The sequence below is a fragment of the Lissotriton helveticus genome, chromosome 5_1, assembly GCF_964261635.1.
Source record: "Lissotriton helveticus chromosome 5_1, aLisHel1.1, whole genome shotgun sequence".
Lineage (NCBI taxonomy): Eukaryota > Metazoa > Chordata > Amphibia > Caudata > Salamandridae > Lissotriton > Lissotriton helveticus.
The window spans coordinates 2,056,625,006-2,056,645,242 of record NC_136065.1 but is presented as its reverse complement, the minus strand read 5'-3'; the positions used below and the strand labels follow the sequence as shown (position 1 = coordinate 2,056,645,242).

Here is a 20,237-nt window from a genome sequence, read left to right as displayed (position 1 = left end):
AGTAGTGCAGACATCAAGGAAGCTAGGTAATCTGTCAGCATATTACTGTCAACATCGGTGATTTTACGAGGCATAGGTGTACCCCACATGTTTGGGGGACGACCGAACACTACTTCGTAGGGTGACAAACCAGATCGGGAGTGAGCGACCATTCGCATATAGAAGAGGGCAACCGGCAGGGCTACCATCCAATCTACACCTTTCTCTGCACAGACCTTCGCTATTCGTGTTTTCAGAGTTTGATTATGTCTCTCGACGAGGCCAGCTGCCTCGGGGTGTCGTACGCAATGGAACTTCCACTGGTACCCTAACAGAAGTGATACTTGTTTCATGAGTTCGGATGAGAATGGCTGTCCGTTATCTGAATACACGACCCGGGGCAAACCATAGCGAGGGAAGAACTCACGAACCAACTGCTTGGCAGTGGTCGCGGCAGTATAATCTGGGACTGGATATGCTTCTGTCCATCTGGACAAAGCGCATACAACTACGAGGACATACTTGAAACCTCGACATCGATCCATCTGGATATAATCCATCTGGAGGACTTCAAAAGGGTGGTCAGGAGGATGGAATCCACCTTGTTCCACGGGAACACCTTTACCTGGATTAAACTGACAACAGATCATGCAGGTACGCACTTTCTGCTTCGCTGCTGCTCGTAAATGCTTGTTAAACCAGAGGTTCTGGATACTGTCTAACATGGCTTTTTCTCCTAAGTGTGCTGGACTGTGTGCTGTATTAATGATGACTTGAACCATAGAGTCGGGGAGAAACCATGTGGCTTTTCCCTTCGTCAACCATCCCTGATCTGTCTGGACCCCTCCTTGTTCAGACCATTTCTTGATTTCCTCTGGAGTAGCATGTGTCTGTATGTCTAGTACATCTTGTGTGGGGTCCTTGACTGTCATACAAGTCGTCAGGTCTGGAACGTCTGTCTTTGTCGTGTCAGCTGGAACGTCTGGAGTCTGAGCTGTAAGCTTGGCTGTTCGATCTGCCAGGTCGTTACCCTGGGAAATGGTGTCAGTGACTTTCGTATGTGCTTTGCACTTCATAATTGCGATAGCTGTCGGTAAATGTATTGCTTCTAACAGAGCTTGAATGAGGGGGCCATGCCGAATCTTGGTTCCATGAGAGGTCATGAAACCTCTTTCTTGCCAGAGGACTCCAAAGTCGTGTACGACTCCGAATGCATAACGTGAATCTGTATATATGTTTACTTTCAGGTTCTTGGCTCGTATGCAGGCTTGGGTCAGAGCGATTAGCTCTGCTGCTTGAGCAGACAGGGTGTCAATACGATGTGTTTCTATAACTTCAGTTTCAGTAGTTACTGCATATGCAGCTACTAACTCTCCTGTACTTGTTCTCATACATGAACCATCCACATAGAGTGTCAGGTCTGGATCAGGTAATGCAATGTCCGTCAAGTCTTGTCTTGGCTTCGTCATGGTGTTAATAACTTCCACACAGCCATGGGTTGCAGGGTTTGAGGTAATCGAGGGTAACAGTGTAGCAGGATTTAAAATGTTGCAGCGTCTGATTTCTATGTGTGGCTGGAACAGTGTCAGTTCGTATCCTGTTAATCGTGCAATTGTCAAGTGCTGAGTCTGTGTTCGGTTTAAAAGAACTTCCACAGAGTGTGGAACTTGTACTGTCAGGGAGTGTCCTAACACTATGGAATCACTTTGTCTAATAGCTAAAGCTGTGGCTGCAACTGATTTGAGGCACGCAGGCAGAGCCTGGGCTACTGGATCTAATGTGCTAGAAAAATAAGCACAAGGCTTGTGTTGTCCTGCTTGATCTTGTGTGAGAACAGATAATGCTGTAATATCACGTTCAGTGACAAAAAGTGTAAAAGGTTTGCTGTAGTTTGGTGTCGCTAAGACAGGTGCTTGGCATAAAGCTTTCTTTAATTCGTTAAAAACAAGTGTATGTTCCTGGGTCCAAGGGAGGACAGTCGATGTCGCTGCCTCCTGTGTTGTCAACTGTATCAGTGGCTTGGCTAGATATGCGTACTGAGGAATCCATTGTCTGCAGTAAGAAGTGAGGCCGATAAAAGCTCGCACCTCCTTCTGTGTCTTGGGCTGTGGAAGATGTGCAATTAACTGGATACAGTCAGGTGTCAACTGTCTACCCCTCTTGGACAGCAAGTGTCCAAGATATACCACTTGCTGGACACAGAATTGCAGTTTTGAAGGGGACACCTTGTGCCCCATTTCTGCCAGAAAATACAAGACTGTCAGTGACGCACGTTCGCAGTCACGTTCTGTACGGGCTGTGATCAATAGATCATCGACATACTGGAGCAGGGCAGTGTCAGTTGGCATGTGAATACTGTCTAGTTGCCGTTTAAGTGCTTGACTGTAAATACTAGGACTTTCTGTGAACCCTTGAGGTGCACGTGTGAATTTATAGCTTCTTCCATTTAAACAGAATCCGAAAAGGAACTGGCTGTCTGGATGAATGGGGACACTAAAGAAAGCGTTCTTGAGATCGATAACAGTAAAGAACGTAGCTTCGGAATCAATGGCAGTCAATAGGGAAGAGATGTCTGGAACCACTGGGTACTGGGGTATGATACATTTATTAAGTTCTCGAAGGTCAATTACTAGTCGATAAACTGGAGGTGCATTTGGGTCAGTACGTTTAAGAATCGGAATAATAGGAGAATTACATACATTGGAGTCAGTTTCTACAACCACTCCTTGAGCAATGAGCTCGTCAATAATTTTCGATAAGGCTGCTACAGCCTCAGGTGGCAACTTGTATTGTCGAATTCGGGGTACTACAACTCCTTGCTTCAGAGTGACACGATATGGTGTAATATGCATACAACCTACATCAGTTGGACCTTGCGCCCATAAATGCTGTGGTACATTCAGTAATCTTGGATCAAAATCTCTTAACACATAATGTCCTTTAAAATCACGTAAAAACAATCTCACTCCTTCCGGAGAACAACAGATTACTGCACCCAATTCTTTCAATGTTTTAATACCTAGTAAGTTTTCAGGACATGATTTCGTAAGTAACAAGTCTGTAGTTCGGGACAATGGACCAACTTCTAGGGAAACTGGTTTCGATATTTCGTTAACAATAGGCTTTCCTGAAAATCCCAGGGAAACATTTCTTGAGCCTGAGAGAGGAGCTCCTGGAACCTCGTCATGACTGATGGTAGTCCTACTTGCCCCTGTATCAATCAAAAAATTTCTGTCTTTCCCTAATACTTGACTGTGTACATAGGGACCCTCTTGATCTACAGGAACCTCGATGAGAGGCAAGCCAACCTCCCTCTCTAGGCTGTTTCATGAATACTGCTGATATTCGGGATAATCTGACTGTGCGTACTGGTACATCTGCTGTGTAACGTGTTGTGTGGCAGCTATAGGCTGCGGTACTGTAACTGTCTGTTGTGCGTTCTGCGGTGGTTGCGTATTTTGCGGAACATGTTCCTGTCTAGGACGACGTGGTCTTTCTTTCGTCTTACCAGTAGCTATGTTGTGTTTCAGAACTGCACATTCGTTTATATAGTGACCTGGCTGTTTACAATAATTGCATGTCCCTTTAACGGGAGCTGCAGAATGACTGGTCTGATTCGTACCCCTCTTCTGACTATCTGCTGGAACAGACTGTGCAACTAGTACTTTCATTTTCGTGTCTTTCATACGTCTCCTTTCGTGTTCTTGTTCTTCTCTGATTCGGTTCTGGTGATACTGTAACATTTGTAGCATTTGGGACGGGGTATTAGCTTGCCAGGTACTCTCGACTTTCAGTACTCGATTTTTAACTTGTGGTAAAGAATTCTCTACTAGTTTGGTAACAAAGAGATGGGGATACGACTCACTACTTGTTTTCAAGCCGCTATTAATAATGAAACATTTCTCAAATCTGGAATAAAAATCACTAGTGTCTTCGTCTTGTTTCTGTTTACAGGCTGAGATGGCATCCCAGTCTTCCTTTTTCGTGCTTAATAATCTTGGCAAGACTTGAATTAACAATTCGGGCAATGCTTTGGCTTTTTCCCCAAGACCGGTACCAGGAACTCGTGTATTATCTTCGTTCTCTAATTCTGCCCAGTCAATCTTTTTCTCTCCCACCTCCCATTCTTTTTCTTTAAGTTTTTCATATATGCCCGCAGGCAACAGGACCTTTAACAATTTAATGATATCAGGATACGTGTATTCTCCCATACGGAGCATGTCTTTTAATTCACGGTGGAACCCTGCTGGATCTTTATCGTGACAGAGCACTAACTTTTTCATTTCCAGTAGTTCTATTTTTGTTAAAGGGGTGGAAACAAATACTCGTTCGAGCTCACCTCCCGTTCCCTTAACAGGATGCACTTCTCGCAAGGGATTCTGTCTATCTATGTAGAATGTCTTTCTTACTGGGGGTGGAACAGGAACAAAATGTGGAGTCAGGAACGTTCTGTATTTGTGACGTTGTTCTAAAATGACATTAATCAAATCGGTACCCAGGCCTTTCCATCGGTTTAGGAGTAACTCGTCCAATACATTATATAAAGAACCTGGATCAGAATGCTGACTTTCGTACAATGTAATGAGGTGTTGGATCATGTACATACCCACCAGTCGCTGTTCGTCTGGGGGAAGTTTCAGAAACATTTGGGCCACTACTTCGTCTGAAAATGTACTAGAATCACTAGTCCATCGAACTGCTGATCGGGCTAGTTCCTGTTCATGCATGGTACTAAGCTCACTGTAACCTATTCGTAGTTTCAGAACTTTATCGGTAGCCTGGAATAAATGCTCAAGAGAACACTGTTCTGGTACGGGAGGAAGAAAAGTTTTCTTGTATTCTAGGTGTGTGTGTCTGTCAAAAGGTCTTGTCCTACCTACGTACGCTATTCTGTTTGGATTCTCGGTGTCTACCTCTTCGTCTGAAGTGTCATTCTCCTTCTCGGTTACTCTCATTGCTTTCTCCCTTTCGTGTATGCTTAGAATTTCTTTACGAATCTTTCTATACATGGTTTCTATACAAGTTTGTTTACTGTGTTTTCCTTCTGCTATATTGTCACTCCACCTTGTCAGGGCTTTCATCTCGTCTTTGTCTTTATCAGGATGATCTTGTTCTCTTATTAAACAATTTATCAAAAACTGCAAAATCATACTTTGAATCTCGACTTTCCTGTGTGCCATAGCCTCGTGAATACTTTCTGGTTTCTCTCCTGTTCGGATGAAATGATATATTCTGTCTAAATGTTCCTTCATATCTGGCATGGTAGTCAAAAAGTTTGCAACTCGTCGTAAACGTACGGAATATAGTATCATCTTATCTTCGCCTGGCACTGGATCATATATACAGTAAGGTAGTGTTTGAGGGCTGCGTATGTAGCCACTTTTGGCGTGCGCTGTAATGCTGCTTCTCTTAGTGTCGTTCGTTTTACTTGAGGCGGGGTGACAGGAATACCTCCCCCTGCTCCTCCTGAACTAGAATCATCAATTAACACTGAGTGTGCCGTTGCTGGTAAAGTGACTGGTAAAGTAGGCATACGTAATGTGGGTTGGTCCTGGGGTACTGGCGGATTCCCGGGACCAATAGCTGGAGGAACAGTAATTACGTTATTAACAGGGTGATGAGGTTGAACAGGCGGAGTAGGGTTCGGATTTGCATATTCTGGGACAGTGTCGTCTAAATAGGAAGAAAGGAAAATTTCAGCTGCGGTCGGTTTATGACGTAGCTTAGTCGGGACCAATGGTGGCGGTAAATTACAGGGTGCTTCCGGGGTCGCCTTCGGCAAACCCTCGGCGAGAAGGGGATACATACCTTTAATAAGGGCATTTCTTTGTCTGTCTGACTGTTCTGCTCTAACTCGTTCACCTTCTTCTAGTAATTCCCTTTCTTGGGCTTTTTCTGAGGATTCCCTACTTAATTCTGCTTTCCTGAATTCTTTTTCTGTTCTTCTATGCGATTCTTTACGCCACAATTCTATGGCATCTTTCTGGGATTGTCTGGCTTTCTTTTTCCATAATGCTTCCTCTACTCTCATGATGCACTCAGCATCCCATGTTCCTGAAACAGGCCATCTATATTTCTCTTCCAGATTCTTGGTATAGTCTACCCATAAGTCTAAATACAGTATGGCATCTAAGCCATGTTTATGATACATGAAATGTACGGGACTGTCCCTAGGAGGGACAGGAACTGATTCTTCGAGTAATGCTTTTCTGGTCCCTATCTGACGTAACTTTGAAAACAGAGGCATATTTGAACGGACTCGAACTTGAACACAATACACAATGAACACAGTAATGAATAGCAAAACAAATCATTCATACCACGACATCAATACACATTAAAAACAGTTCGAACAGATACTACCTAGTAACATTAAAAACATAATACTTCGAAAACATAATACTGGAATTTCTCGCGAGATTTATACTAGAAAAACAGAATTACTGGATGCACTGCTAAAACAGTACAGAACATACCGGTCTCATAAAGAGACACGTCATACTGTATCCACCTAGGTGAACACGTCGGACCGGATCTGTGTACCCAAACCCGTCGGACCGGGCACAAATTAATGAACCCGTCTAGATACGTTCCCAGCAACGGTACTCACCGGGAAGCAAAACTGAAGGCCTCGGAAACTCGACTGGACTGGACTGCTACAACGTCTGGTTACTACGCACTACGCATGCGCTTCGGGCTTCGGAAACAGGTGGGCCTCAGGATACCTCGGACCTTGCTCTCTCGGCTTGGGCTCTGGTCGGGACGCTGCGCCTTCCTCACCGCCTCGTCTGGATGCCGGACCGCAGTCTCCGTCTCCTCCGTGGGCCTGAGGGAGACTAAGCAGGAAAACCTGCAGGTGCGCAGAAGGGGTCCGTCACGGCTGTAGAAGGGTCTGGGGGCCTGCGTTACTACGCCGGCGCGTGGGGAAGGGGCTCGTCCCTGTTCGGGCGCCATTTTGTGGTAAATAAATAAATAATTACCGGTACTATTTTTCTATGCATTAACTGAAAAGGATAGCTCAATAAATAAGAGGCAGAATCCGTGGTATCTGAGTCATACGGGCTTTAATTAAATGGCTCGAGCCAATGGACATCGGGTTCCATCACCTACTAAGGTTCAGGAAGGGACAGACAATCTCTTATTAACATCATACAGTATATATAGTAAAACAATACAGTTGCATTGAATACAGTAGGCGTAAAAAGAAGATAAGAACATATGGGCGTGAAAAGAAGGCGTGCACAGGGCGTGCGTGATGTAGACGTCACAGAAGTGTCATAAGTGGGTGGACACATGGAGGGGGCTTCATGGGCAGCTGGGACCTTTAACCTACTGGTGCGCGCAAACGAGTCATGACGTGTAACTGGGGAGAGCTGGGGGCCGCTGACTCCTAGCACTAGAAGAGGAGACTGAAGTCTGGGATGTCAGAACGACCTGTACCTATAGCATATCTGATATCTTGTGTTTAGAGTACATGTTGCTTGATTCTAAAAGTCATCAGGGCAAAGGCTACTTGTCACTAAAGCTAGTGTGTGCATATATTTCTTCATGTATTGCGTGAACTATGGATCTTCTATGGATACTAATTCAGGAAATTGTTTGCATGGAGACAGGAAGACTAGACTATAGATGAAGATGTTTATGCGGTTCGTTAGCTAGGAATGTGAAGCCGGGGAGCTGAACAGATAACTGTAGGCATAACATATTCTTGGCAGGCAGGCCAGGCCGGGCACCGCGTTGCTTGGCAGGAAGTGAGTGAAGGGTCAGGGATGCGGGCGGGGCTGCATCTCTCGGAGTGCTTCAGGAGGCTTGAGGCTTTATTCTGGTGTCCGGGCCCTGTGAGGCCTAGAAACGGGTGCAACTCGAGGATTTAACGTGTACAATGTAAAGACGTTGGCAACATAGGCCTAAAAGCCTAATTCACGTTGCTTTCAGGAGAACTGGATAACTGACATACTAACGTTGGACGCAACTGTAAATGCGTCTTTATTCGGTCATGGAGGGGAATATGCATATTAATCATGCACATATATTTACATGTGGGGGAGCACGTAGGGACACATAACAGGGCAAAATTCAATTTTCCTCACCACTGCACCAGATGTTAGGGTCCACAGATGGGAAACATCTTGTATCAGGATTATACACTAATATACGAGACAACAGAGCGGGAATAACCAGTCGGTCTCGTACACATTGGGGGGGGGGGGGGGAACCTGGGGCGGGAAATTACTGATGAGCAGTGGCAATATTGTTGTCTACAAACGGGACAAATCTCGTCTAGCTGTAGGCTACGAATAATACATTATAAATACTTACATAGACTATACTACACGCCGCTGAAGAAATATAAGTTCAAATTGGCCGATACAGATCGATGTGACCGGTGCAGACAGCCAGAGGCAGGGTTCCTACATCTGGCCTGGGAGTGCCCGAGGATATGCGAATATTGGGAGCAGGTACTAGTGGCACTAGACAAAATGACTTTTTGGAAAAACATTGGGACCGCTACTAAAACAAATGACGTTGCTATACGCAGGGATAGAAAGCTACTTATGTAAAACAAAAAATAGCAAACAATTTTTTTTTCTCTCAAAAAAGAGTAAATACATTTTAGGTGCAGATATAGATGGTCTAACACATAATATAGAAAAATATATTTTTATTTTATTTTCATTTCCTATTAGTTTAGATTTGTGCTGATATAGATTCAGTAATTGTATAAAATCATGCATGAACATTTACACTTTTATATTCACAGATTATATACATGTATGTTTGACTAAAATCAGAAAACATACAATGATTCAATAACAATAATTTTTTTCCCCAAACAAATGATAAATTGATGCCGGCAAGCGGCAGAATAGAGACTACGCGCGTTTCGGCACTGCTGCCTTCATCAGGACACTGTCTATTTATAAGAAACTCCCTTGTATTTAAGTGAAACGGGGACTGGTGGCGTCTTTTGATATGTCCACTCGCCCGCAACATCGGCTATGACCGCATAGACTCCATATGAAAAAACTTCATCAATGATGACGTTTTTTCATACACCTGATATGTTGTGATTAGACGCTTGCGGGAAGGCTTGTTGTATCTTGGTATTGACTCACTGTGATTGTATTTCTTCTGACCATGATTTATTGTGATATAAACTGAAAATTAAAAAAAACGAAGTTGAAAAATAAAGCCTTGTAGAGGCGTAAGTGTGAAGGAGAGGAGAGAAGGTCCACATATGGTTTTCTGAATGTAGTAGACTGAGTAGTTGGGGATTTCCCTGGATACCATAATGTGTAGGTGAATTACACGTATCATGACCAATCAGATTGGTGTAGATTAGAAGGTGCTGTGGGGGACCACTTCTCGCAACCGTGTGGTTGCTAAAAGCATATAGTAACAGACTACAGGAGGTTGCCCGTAAACCCGATAGAGACCTGGGTAAATATTGAGTAACATAAACAATGTCTCTAGGGGAATCATTTGGTGAGGGAAAATTATTTTAAATGCACAATAAATTGCTGAAAAAGAGGAGAGGGGACACTGGGAAATAAAAGACTGTAAAGTGAAAAAGGTTTAAGGAAATATTTTACACAAATATTTTATTACTAGCAGCCCGTCCCGACGTTGTCCGGGTATTAATTGCTGCCGGCCAGTAGTATTATGTTTTGTAGGATTTCGTTTTGATAGCATTTCTTATCTGTGACAGGCCTGTGAAACGCTCCGATTCACAGTGCACTGCTGATGCACTTAAGAGTGCGCGTTCAGTAGTGTGTGAACTCGAGTTTCCCTACTTTATTTTTCCTTGCAATATTATATAGCGCGACATGGCATGAGCACAATTTACATTACAGAAGAACACATTCATTTGTGGTAGGTACGGGGAGACAAAGCGATTTGCCTGGAATCACAGGATGTTGAGCTGATGCCGAGATTCAAACGTAGCTCCCCAGCTCTAAAGTTCGCAATTCTAGAACTTGTGACGGGAGGTGTGTCTAAAAGTGTATGTCGGTGCTGGCCATCTATGAGAGAGACCTGTGCATTTTTCAAATCGGTGGTGAAAAAATATGAGTATGTTGCTGGAGATGTGGGCCGCCGTGCCACCAATATACTTACCGGGGGAGGGTAAACAGCCATTATTCCACAACTTTCTTTCCGCATACTTTCATTACGAAAGTACCATGACTCCGCAATGCCAATATAACGCATAGCATTACATTTTATATGCTTTTACCACGCATACATTTACAACGAAATTTGTTGTAACTGCATGAATGGTAAAAGCATGTTTTTTTTAAATGTTTGGATAAGGTAGGTATGGGTATAGGGGTATATGTTTTGGGGTACTGAGGTATATGTTTTGGGGTGTTTGGGTATTTTAAGTGTTCAGATATAGTTTTGGGTTATGGGGTACAGGGGTAGTTTTAGGATTTAGGGATAGGTATGGGTTTTGGGGTACAGTGGTATTTTTAGGGTTCAGGGCTAGGTTTGGGTTTTGGAGTATAGCTGTATTTTTAGGGTTCAGGGGTAGGTTTGGGTTTGGGGGTACAGGGGTATTTTAAGGGTTCAGGGCTAGGTTTGGGTTTTGGGGTACAGGGGTATTTTTAGGGTTCAGGGCTAGGTTTGGGTTTTGGGGTACAGGGGTATTTTAGGGTTCAGGAGTAGGTTTGGGTTTTGGGGTACAGGGTTATTTTTATGGTTCAGGGCTAGGTTTTGGTTTTGGGGTACAGGGCTATTTTTAGGGTTCAGGGGTAGGTTTGGGTTTTAGGGTACTGGGGTATTTTAAGGGTTCAGGGCTAGGTTGGGGTTCTGGGGTACAGGGGTATTTTAGGGTTCAGGGGTAGGTTTGGGTTTTGGGGTACAGGGGTATTTTTAGGGTTCAGGGCTAGGTTTGGGTTTTGGGGTACAGGGGTATTTTTAGGGTTCAGGGGTAGGTTTGGGTTTTGAGGTACAGGGGTATTTATAGGGTTCAGGGCTAGGTTTGGGTTTTGGGGTACAGGGGTATTTTTAGGGTTTAGGCATAGGTTTGGGTTTTGGGGTACAGGGTATATTTATAGGGTTAAGATGGGTTAGTGTTTAAGGGTGTTGGGGTATTTTAAGGAGTAAGGGTGGGTTATGATGATAGGGTGCAGGGGTATTTAAAGGGAGCAGGGTGGACACCCGGAGCTGGAATGTACAGAACCTGGGAAGAAAAAACAATGAAATATTGGGCACAACGCTCGCTTTTTTTTCCGTAATCCCGCACCCCGCACTAGCCCACCCCCCCAGCACACGCCCACAGCACACGATATGAGACATGGCATGAAGGGCGGAACGTACCAGACGCCCCCAGCGTTTGTCACGCCCCCCAGCACACGCGCACAACACAACGAAGACACGTCCGCAAGGGACTACTTTGCTGGCACGGTTCTTTTAACTTTTAAATGTATATGGTGGGCGTCTGCATAGCCTATGTCCTTGTGCTGCTACTGCCCTTTCCAACGCTGTATTGGGTGTTGTGATTGGTGCTGTGGTTCCTGAGATTACCCGCCTCAAAGGTTTGGGCTCTCTCTTTATTATATTAGTATAGATATAGATATCGTATGGTCCAAAGCATAAATACTTCTACAAATCATCAAAATTGCATTGTGTTACATTAAATGTCATGTAACCAGTGATGCAGTGCACAAGTGCTCGTGAGAGGTGAATGGCGCTAGTGACACGGGGAGGAATATATACAGCGGGAAAGGAGGTACAAGCAAGGTTAGATATACAATGAAGTCATCTATGATACCCGTATAGTTTGACCATTTTTGGGACAAATTAATTATTATGGGCAATCACAGAGAAAGCTCCGTGAATTACGCTTTGGAGGTCGAAGGCGTTTCGGCCTATATACAAAGTCAGGCCATCATCAGGACCAGGTTGCAGAATTTGGATACAGTGCTGTATGAATAAAAAATGGCAACATTCAAAGGTGGACCTTTAAGATGCATAAAGAATGGGAAGGAAGCAAGGTAATGAGCCACAGGTAAATGTTGGGCCAATAGTTGCCCAACCTGGTAGTGTCGGACAATGAAGTGCATGGAATTTCAGAATACGACACAGTATCAATTTCTGTAATTCTATGTATCTTAAAGGTCCATAATGGCAAGTTCCACTTGCTCTTGAAAATTCTGTATTCTTCTCCCCAAACCTTAGGAAAAATCTTTAAACGAGGAGTTCAGTAATCCTTACCATATGTCTAATCTTTCTTACTGCATTGAAATATTTGAGAGTACCATATCAAGGGAGGGAGTGGAATTGGGGAGGCTGGTTTGGATTGAAATATCACTTACTTTTGTCGCATGTAAGTGGTCTCTAAGATTTTGTGACGGTCATCTTGAGATGTACCTTCATGCGGAGATTAGAGTCTATCACCCTTGTAATTTGTAATACATATGTCACTCTTGTTGCTCTAACTCTCTGCAAACGTATTCTAAAACAGTGTAATGAAACTGGTCATGCCATCTCTGAGGCAGGAGCTCTTTCCTCATGTCAGGGTCCTGCACACATTCCAAATATGCAAGATGGCCCAACCGCAAGGCCTTTGGACCCTTGATGAAATACATGGATAGTTTCCATGTTGCTCGAGTAACTGCTCCATCCATTGGACATCTCTGGAATGCTGTAACTTGCTCCCAGTTCACAGCAAGGCAAATGGTGGAACCCTATTATTGACTCCCAGAGCATTGATGAGTCTGGATGCAGCCACCTCCTAACAGGCTGGTCATGCACATCTTATCAACTCTGGCCATCATTTCATCTCCTGATGAAGCTGTTGAACACTTAAATGATGGTTATTTCTGGTAAATGAGCATGACGGAAAGTCTGAGGTGAGTGGGTACACTCCTGAGTAAAACTCAGATAGGGCATGCAGCCTCTTCCATTCTGGAGCCGGCTGTGCATTAATAGTAACATGAATGCACAATCGTAGTACAGTCAGTAACTCTACTTCCAATCCACATACACAACTACAACTTTCCACACTGCCTTTGAAGGTGAATGACTAGCTTCTCCCAAACAAATATGGTAATTAGCCCAATTAGCTAAAGTTTCTAATAAACATTTTCATAACGAGGAGACCGCTGTGTCCTGTTGCACTTTTCTGAAGAATCTAATTAAAGCAATTCTCTTTTCCCTCTCACCACCCCCACCAGTAACCACATGGACAGAGATATGAGGGCCAGTGGAAGAAGCAAAGGGGAATGAGAAGAACAAAGAGACACAGAATTCCACCACTCTGTGTCACTTCTGTTGGCAAAGGAGATTTGCAGGACTGGATTCCAACAAGACAAAGAGATGTCTTAAGTAACTTGTCATCAAGAGTGCTATGATTAACTGCCCCTCTCAGGGAACACCCGCAATCCTTCTCAGTCACTAAATTTACCTGTGCTTTACCCTCTGGTAGCCTGGCACAAAAGTAGTCTGGCTTAACTTATAGGCAATGTGTAAAGTATTTATGCAGCAAGCAAGCATCAATAAAGTGAAATAACAACACAAGAAAAATACCAAAGCAATTTAGAAAAACAGAGTTAGTTGTAATAAATAAAGTGATACCAGAACAACAAAAATACAATTAGTGTAACCAGCGATATTCAATTCTAAAGTTGTTTGTGACAATAGCACCTAAAAGTACAAAGCACAACTCACAGTAAATGGGTCGAGCTAGACTGGGGGGAAAGTCACAAGTTCAGGCCAAAAATGATGGAGCATGAGTTGGGTACAGGGACCAGGTTAGCCCCGCTGAAACGTTAGCTTCTAAGACCGGTCTTAGCGTCAATGACATTGTCACTGTAGCATGAAGAGCAGGTTGGGCATCACAGATGCTCATCGATGTAGAGCGAAAAGCCGGTCGGATGGCTAGTGCTGTAGCTTCACACTGGCAAACGTCGCAGGCTATTGTTGCTGTTGGGTAAAGTGAAGCTCTTATGTTGCCGGTCGCTGTGGACTTATATTGTCATATCGAAGTGCTGGTCTCACCAGAACCTCACATTGGCAGTCGTTGTGGGTGGAAGAAGCTTAGCGCAAGCAGGCCAGTTTGCAGTTGTGAGGAACTACCTTCACCCCAAGCAAACTTCAGAAATTTCAACTATTCTTCAGGAGACATACATTCTGATGCCAGCTAAGGGTACAGGACCTGGGAAAGTACCTCTTGGGGATCAGGACGAACTCTAGCGGAGGCCAGCAGGGCTCAGGCAGGTCCAGTTGCAGCAGGTCATCTAGGCAGTTACAGGAAGGCCTCTGAAGCTTGTGTGTTCCTGTAGATCACAAAGGAGGTGAGCAACCGGACCCTTGGATTCACTCTGGCTTGCCTGGGATGGGGGCAAGCGGATGCGGCCTTCCTTCTCAAACAGCAAAGCAGTCCTTCAAGCAGAAGGGCAGTCCTCATGCAGATGGGCAGTCCTTCTTCTGTAACTTCCACAGATCCAGGAGTGTTCTGATGAGTGACTCTGATGAGTATAGCCCCTCACCAGTCATCTTGTCAGGATGCCCCATCCTGTCAACACCTAAGCTCACAATATGTTACTGTCAGGAAGCAATACACTTACCCCAAAAGCAGAGCCATTCACAGTTGTGTAACCAAGAAAACTGACAGAAGGCACAGTTAGACAAAACATGGCATTTTCAGAATTATAATTCAAGATCCGACTTCACCATTAAAGAGGATTTTAAATTACAATAAAATTGAATGTAAACAGTATAGTTATATCTGCTCCCAATCTAACGTCAGCACTTATGAAATGTAATAAGGTAACCGCATGTTAGTCAATGGGAGAGATAAGCCATACAACAGTGAAGAACTGCCAGGACATATAAAACGTAAGAACACATGTCCTACTTTTTAAATACAATGCACCCTGCCTAGTGGGCCTCTAAGGCCTACCTTCAGGGTGTCTTACCAGTATTTAAAAAAAGGGATGGGGCAGGCAAAAAGTTTATTTTGCCAGGTCGAAATGGCAGTTTAAAACTGCACTACAGACTGCAGTGGCAGGCCTGAGACACGTTTTACAGTGCTACTTTAGTGGGTCGGGCAAAAAGTGCTGCTGTCTACTAGTAGCATTTAATATATAGGCTCCTGGTACATGTAGTACCATTTATTCAGGACATATATGTATATTAAATGTACCAATCAATTAGATGCCAATCGTACCATGTTTTACGGAGCGAATACAAGCACTTTACCACTGGTATGCAGGAAAATAGTGCACAAAGTCCTAATGCCAACTAAAACGGGTTCAGAGACAAAAGGCAAAAAGCTGAGGGTGATCCTTCAAAAAGGGTCAGGTTCAACACCAACTTTCTGTACTTTGATGTAGAACTGATTATTCCTGAAAACCAAGCATTTGAAAAATAAGTATCCCAATTATACAAGTGCAGTAACACTTTTGTTTTGAGTGACTACTCTTGAGGATGATAAGTTAGTTTCTAATTTACTTATGTAGAACAGTAAAACAACCAATTCTGTTAATATTTGTTGTTCCTTAATATTAGCAACTCTACGTGCCTTCTAGAACTCTAATTATTTATGTATACAAATACATTATATGCATAACATAAGAATCCTTCCTGTTTCTTCACAAGTAAGCCTTAGCAAAATATGCAATCCAAGTATCAAGTGTTCAGATAAATGTTCAAGGAATAGTTCAAATTATTTCTTAACAACAACACAGAAGTTATACCTGATAATCCAAGATGGCTCTCTATAGAAGTCACAAGAGTTTGCTGTCTGCTCGGAAGTGTAGTTCATCGCTAGTTTACTGCTGTGCTACGTGTTCTCCACAGCCACACAGTTTCAACCCAGACAGCACCGGCACTCCATGATGACCATCAGTCCTTCCTCTGCTGAAAGGACCCTAGTATGAGAAGATGTGGAGTACCGTTTCTCCACGCATGAGACAAACAAAGGGGTAAGCATTTCCTTAAATGCCACAACCTGACACCCAGCAAGTATAAACTGCCCAGCAGCATAATGTTACGTAAACATTCTGCTGTGCTTGAACCCATCACTCCACCTGTCTACAGACATGGCCCTAAGGATCTGGCCAGCTTTCTCTCCCTTTGCCAGGTGGCCTATGAGCATGCGGGGAGCCCACACAATAGAAAGAGAATTGAATTGGCATTACATTTCCCCTAAGGCAGACACTGCCTGTGGGTGAAACCAGACTTCAGGCTGCTCACTGGCAGGTCAAAATAACTAAAATATCTATCTCCCTTCCTCTGTATAGTGCTCCATTGCTTTGCAGCTAGGTCAGGTTTTATAAATACTTATATACGTACACAACAGCTCTAATAACTCATTGACCATGAAGAATAATAAGAAAAGAAAGGATTTTATCTTACCTTTTTCCACAAAGGAATGGAGCAATTCATCATGTAAGTGCTGCCATGATTTTTCCGGAATTCACCCAACTTCCAGCCCCATTGCTTGTGTCACTTTTGCATGAGAACCCTGAACTTCCTGATCCCCTATTCCTTTCTTGCCCAGTTTTATCTGTTCTAGTAAAACTGCCATATTGTCGCCTTTGTATACCCCATATCCAGGTTGTCAAAAACATCCCATCATATAACATAACATACAGACCTCAAGGTTGCCTACCATGACCATGAAGTAACTAAGCTTTCATGATCTAGGAACGATCTGGGTCTTGCTGAACGACTCCTGAAGAAGGTTAATGGTAAAAGAGCCGTCTGGCGTAACCATCTGGCACAAACAAAGAGATAGGGAGAAGTCGGTGTGAGACAGAGAGTGGGTTCAGAAACTACTCTGCAGTTCATCTCATGTTTCAACTATGATCCTTTAGTGATACTCTCCCAGCTACTCTACTGTTGAGGAATCCAAATATAATTTGTTTGAGCTCCAACCCTAAAAAGCAGTGAACATAATCATTTTATTGATGTATGATTTAGGTGTTGGGTAGGCCATCCACCATTGTCTCTCATCATTTATTCCTGCTGTGAACCTCTTTTTGGATATTTTATGTTCATAAAAAGTCACAAATGACCCCAAAGATGTGAGCCTGAAGTTAAAGACTTCCATTGTATTGTGGTGGTTTTTTGAGTTGAGATAGAATGTCCAGCTCCTTTCCATTTAGTATCTTCAATAGCATATCCCTCCACTTCCTGTGCCCACCAGAAAATTGTCTACTTTCACTTTTGTGTATTTTGCTCTCTGAATTAGATAAAGTACATACTTCCTCACATCTCAGGCAATTATTGACTTCTAAATTGTTGGTATGTTAGTTTTTGGTATGGAAGTATTTCGGTCCAAAACGATGGAATGATTTCCAAAATGTAGCCATCTAATTTTAAAACTTTGGTGAATGTGTATAAGGAAATATCGCAGGGTGGCACTGTGGTAAATTTTGCAGTGCCGGGCTGCATCATTTCCAAAATGCAGGGATGCACTGTATTTACAAGAATACGGCGCATACCTGTATTTTCCCTAGCCCTGGCACTAGAAAAAGCTGCCTATCACCAACACAGACACCCTTGCACCATAGTGCAATGGTTCCTGCATTGAAGGGATGATTGTTTATGTGCAGGTAAGTTCCTGCACATGGCCTAACGGCTAGGGCGATCGACCTCAAATCTGGGGACCTGGGTTAGAGTCTCGGCAATGACAATGAACATCCTGTGATTCTGGCAAATCACTTAATCTCCCAGTACCTCACAAAAAAGGAATGTGTCCTCATGTAATGCAACTGGTGCTATGTAAAAGTGCTCTGCTACCCGATTCGGGTCAAGTTCGTGCTATATAAAACTCTGTAAATAAATATAAAAAATTACTGTTTTATATTAAAAAAAAATAATGGTGATTTGCTACTTCTATGTGTGCTTTATTCTGCATCACACATAGAAGTAGAAAATCGTCATTAATGATTAGTTTTGTGCAGGAAGGGGCACTTTTTGAACAAAAATAATCATTAATGGCACTTTGATCTTTCTATGTGTGCTGTGGAATGCAGCACACATAGGAAAATCAAAAACGAGGAGAAATAAATGTATTTCTTCTCATTGCGCCAATCTAATGCCAGCTTTTGCTGGCATTCGTTTTTGGTGCTGCCTCAGATTTATACATCCTTGTAAATCTGGGGCAGCATCAAAAAGCAATGGGTGTTGCGATGGAACACCCACAGCAACGCCCATTGAATGCCCCTTTCACGCAGATGCCTGCGTGAAAGGGTACCATATTTACAAAGCGGCATTAAGCAATGAAAGTAGCTTAATCCCACTTTGTAAATATGGTGCAGGGCATTGCGCCACCATAACATCGAAAAAAGCGATGTTCCAGTGGCAATTCCCTCATACATATGTCCCTTTGTCTCCAGAATATGTAACAGAATTTCTGGTTGACCTCCCCACCCCCTCCTTTTAAGTAGCAAAGGGGCATAATGATACTTTAACCAGTAGTAAGGTTGAAGGTATATCTTGAATCTGCCTACTACCAAACAATAAAGCCAACCCTCCTAAACTACCTTCACCCCAAGCAAAGAACTCTAACACACTCTTCTGTATGTCCTGTGGGCTGACTTTGAAGCACAACCCAGTGAACACAGAGCCTGGGTGAAGGGCAATGAAGAGAACATTACATGGTCTCAAGGTCAGTGACCATGGGGTTGGCAACTAAATGACACCCAGCCGCCAGCATAGCTATTTCAAAAGGCTATGTTTCCCTGGCCAGAGGAGTCGGGGAATTTTCATAAGGGCTCCTTAGGTACTTGTAGAGGAGTACAGCTTAAATGCATTAAACTAGAGAGAATAATAACATTAATTTTAATTTAAGGCATTTTAATTTTGACACCGTATGATGTGGCTGAGCATCTGTGAATAGATCTTTTTCAAAGTACAACTTTAACATGTAACAATGATCTATAATAACTAGATGTCACCTATCATGAGTATGAAAGACACAAGAAAATCTAGTTCCATGTTTTTTCAAACTTTTTAAGTAATTAGGTAAGTACGTTTTAACTTAAATCACATTGCCTAACAGACATAAATTATTGGGAATTCTACTCATATTGAGTTGAAGCTATACACTGGATCTTATAGTTTGAACAAAACCTTCTCCATCCGTGCAAAATTACCCATGTTTCGTACCAAAGGGCCTGACTTAGATGTTGGCAGACTGCGATGGAGTGGGCTTTTTACGAGGTCTTCCCACCCGCCTACCTGGTGGTCCGCCCAATCTATTACAATGCGGGCGGTTTGAGTAAAGACCGTTGCAGACTTGCTGACACCACCAGGGATGTTTGCCTGCGTCGAACAGCACAACAGGTCAAGGCAGATAACGGAGGACAGACCACCACGTTCATTGCCCAGCCAACTACAAGGTGCCTTCCTGCCAACGTGACTGTGGCGTTCAAGCCGCCACTCCTTAGTTGGAGGTTTGGGATGGATATCAGGTACAAATTCACCTTTACTCATGTCTACTCTCCTTCACAGCCATGACCCCAATTTACAAGTTGGTGTACCTGATCCTGCTGATCGATGACGAAGAAAATCAACACCATCATGGATGGAATTGACGGTAAGCAACACCTTTAACTTAAGTTCGGTATCCTTGCTTTAGAAAATCGTACTTACAAGCAGTAGCATGCCAATGTGCAATGCCTATGTGTGAAATGTTGGCATTTAAGAAATTTCAAGAAACACACCTAATTCAGCATATTGGATTTTTTGGACAATAAAATCAATGTAGTTTCAATCTGGAAGTTACCAACATATACCTACATGAAACGTTACCCTTCGTCTACTGCAAGTCCAGTACCATATCCAAATCCAATAGTCACAATACATAATAAGGTGTAAGGCATATGTGCTCAGACTGAACAGGAATCAAGGTCAAACAAACACACCTACAGCAACACAATGATAAAAAAATGTTCAACATCAATTAGTTGGTGCAAGTGACCCTTATTAGGATAAAAGCCTGCACCTACATCAATGAGCCATCACATACTATGTTAACCAGTGTATGCAACCACACATTAACTAATCTAGCAGGAGTACATGCCACCATGGTAAAGAAAAATAAGAATTTCACATTTTAGTTAGAAACATTGCCTGGAATCAAACAATTGCAGATTAACAATACTGACACAACAAACTTGGTGAAAATAAAATAAAATATTAATTAGCAAATTCTCTCAAAATTAAATCAGCAAACTGCCTGTCCAAAGTCAATGAGTCTCTTGCACTTTTGGGAGGGGGGGTAAGGTTTTGGCAGGGGTGGA

At 43.1% G+C, this 20,237-nt stretch overlaps 2 long non-coding RNA genes across 3 annotated transcripts in view; one reads left to right on the top strand and one right to left on the bottom strand.

Moving 5' to 3' along the window:
* The window catches only part of LOC144756284 (uncharacterized), a 540,171-nt gene that overhangs the window by 92,590 nt on the left and 427,344 nt on the right, over positions 1 to 20,237 (bottom strand). The window lies entirely within an intron of this gene.
* Positions 1 to 20,237, top strand: part of LOC144756285 (uncharacterized) — a 217,150-nt gene that overhangs the window by 189,011 nt on the left and 7,902 nt on the right. The window contains exon 3 of the long non-coding RNA XR_013595115.1: positions 19,447 to 19,531. This is a non-coding gene — a long non-coding RNA (uncharacterized LOC144756285). The remainder of the gene's footprint in view (positions 1 to 19,446; positions 19,532 to 20,237) is intronic.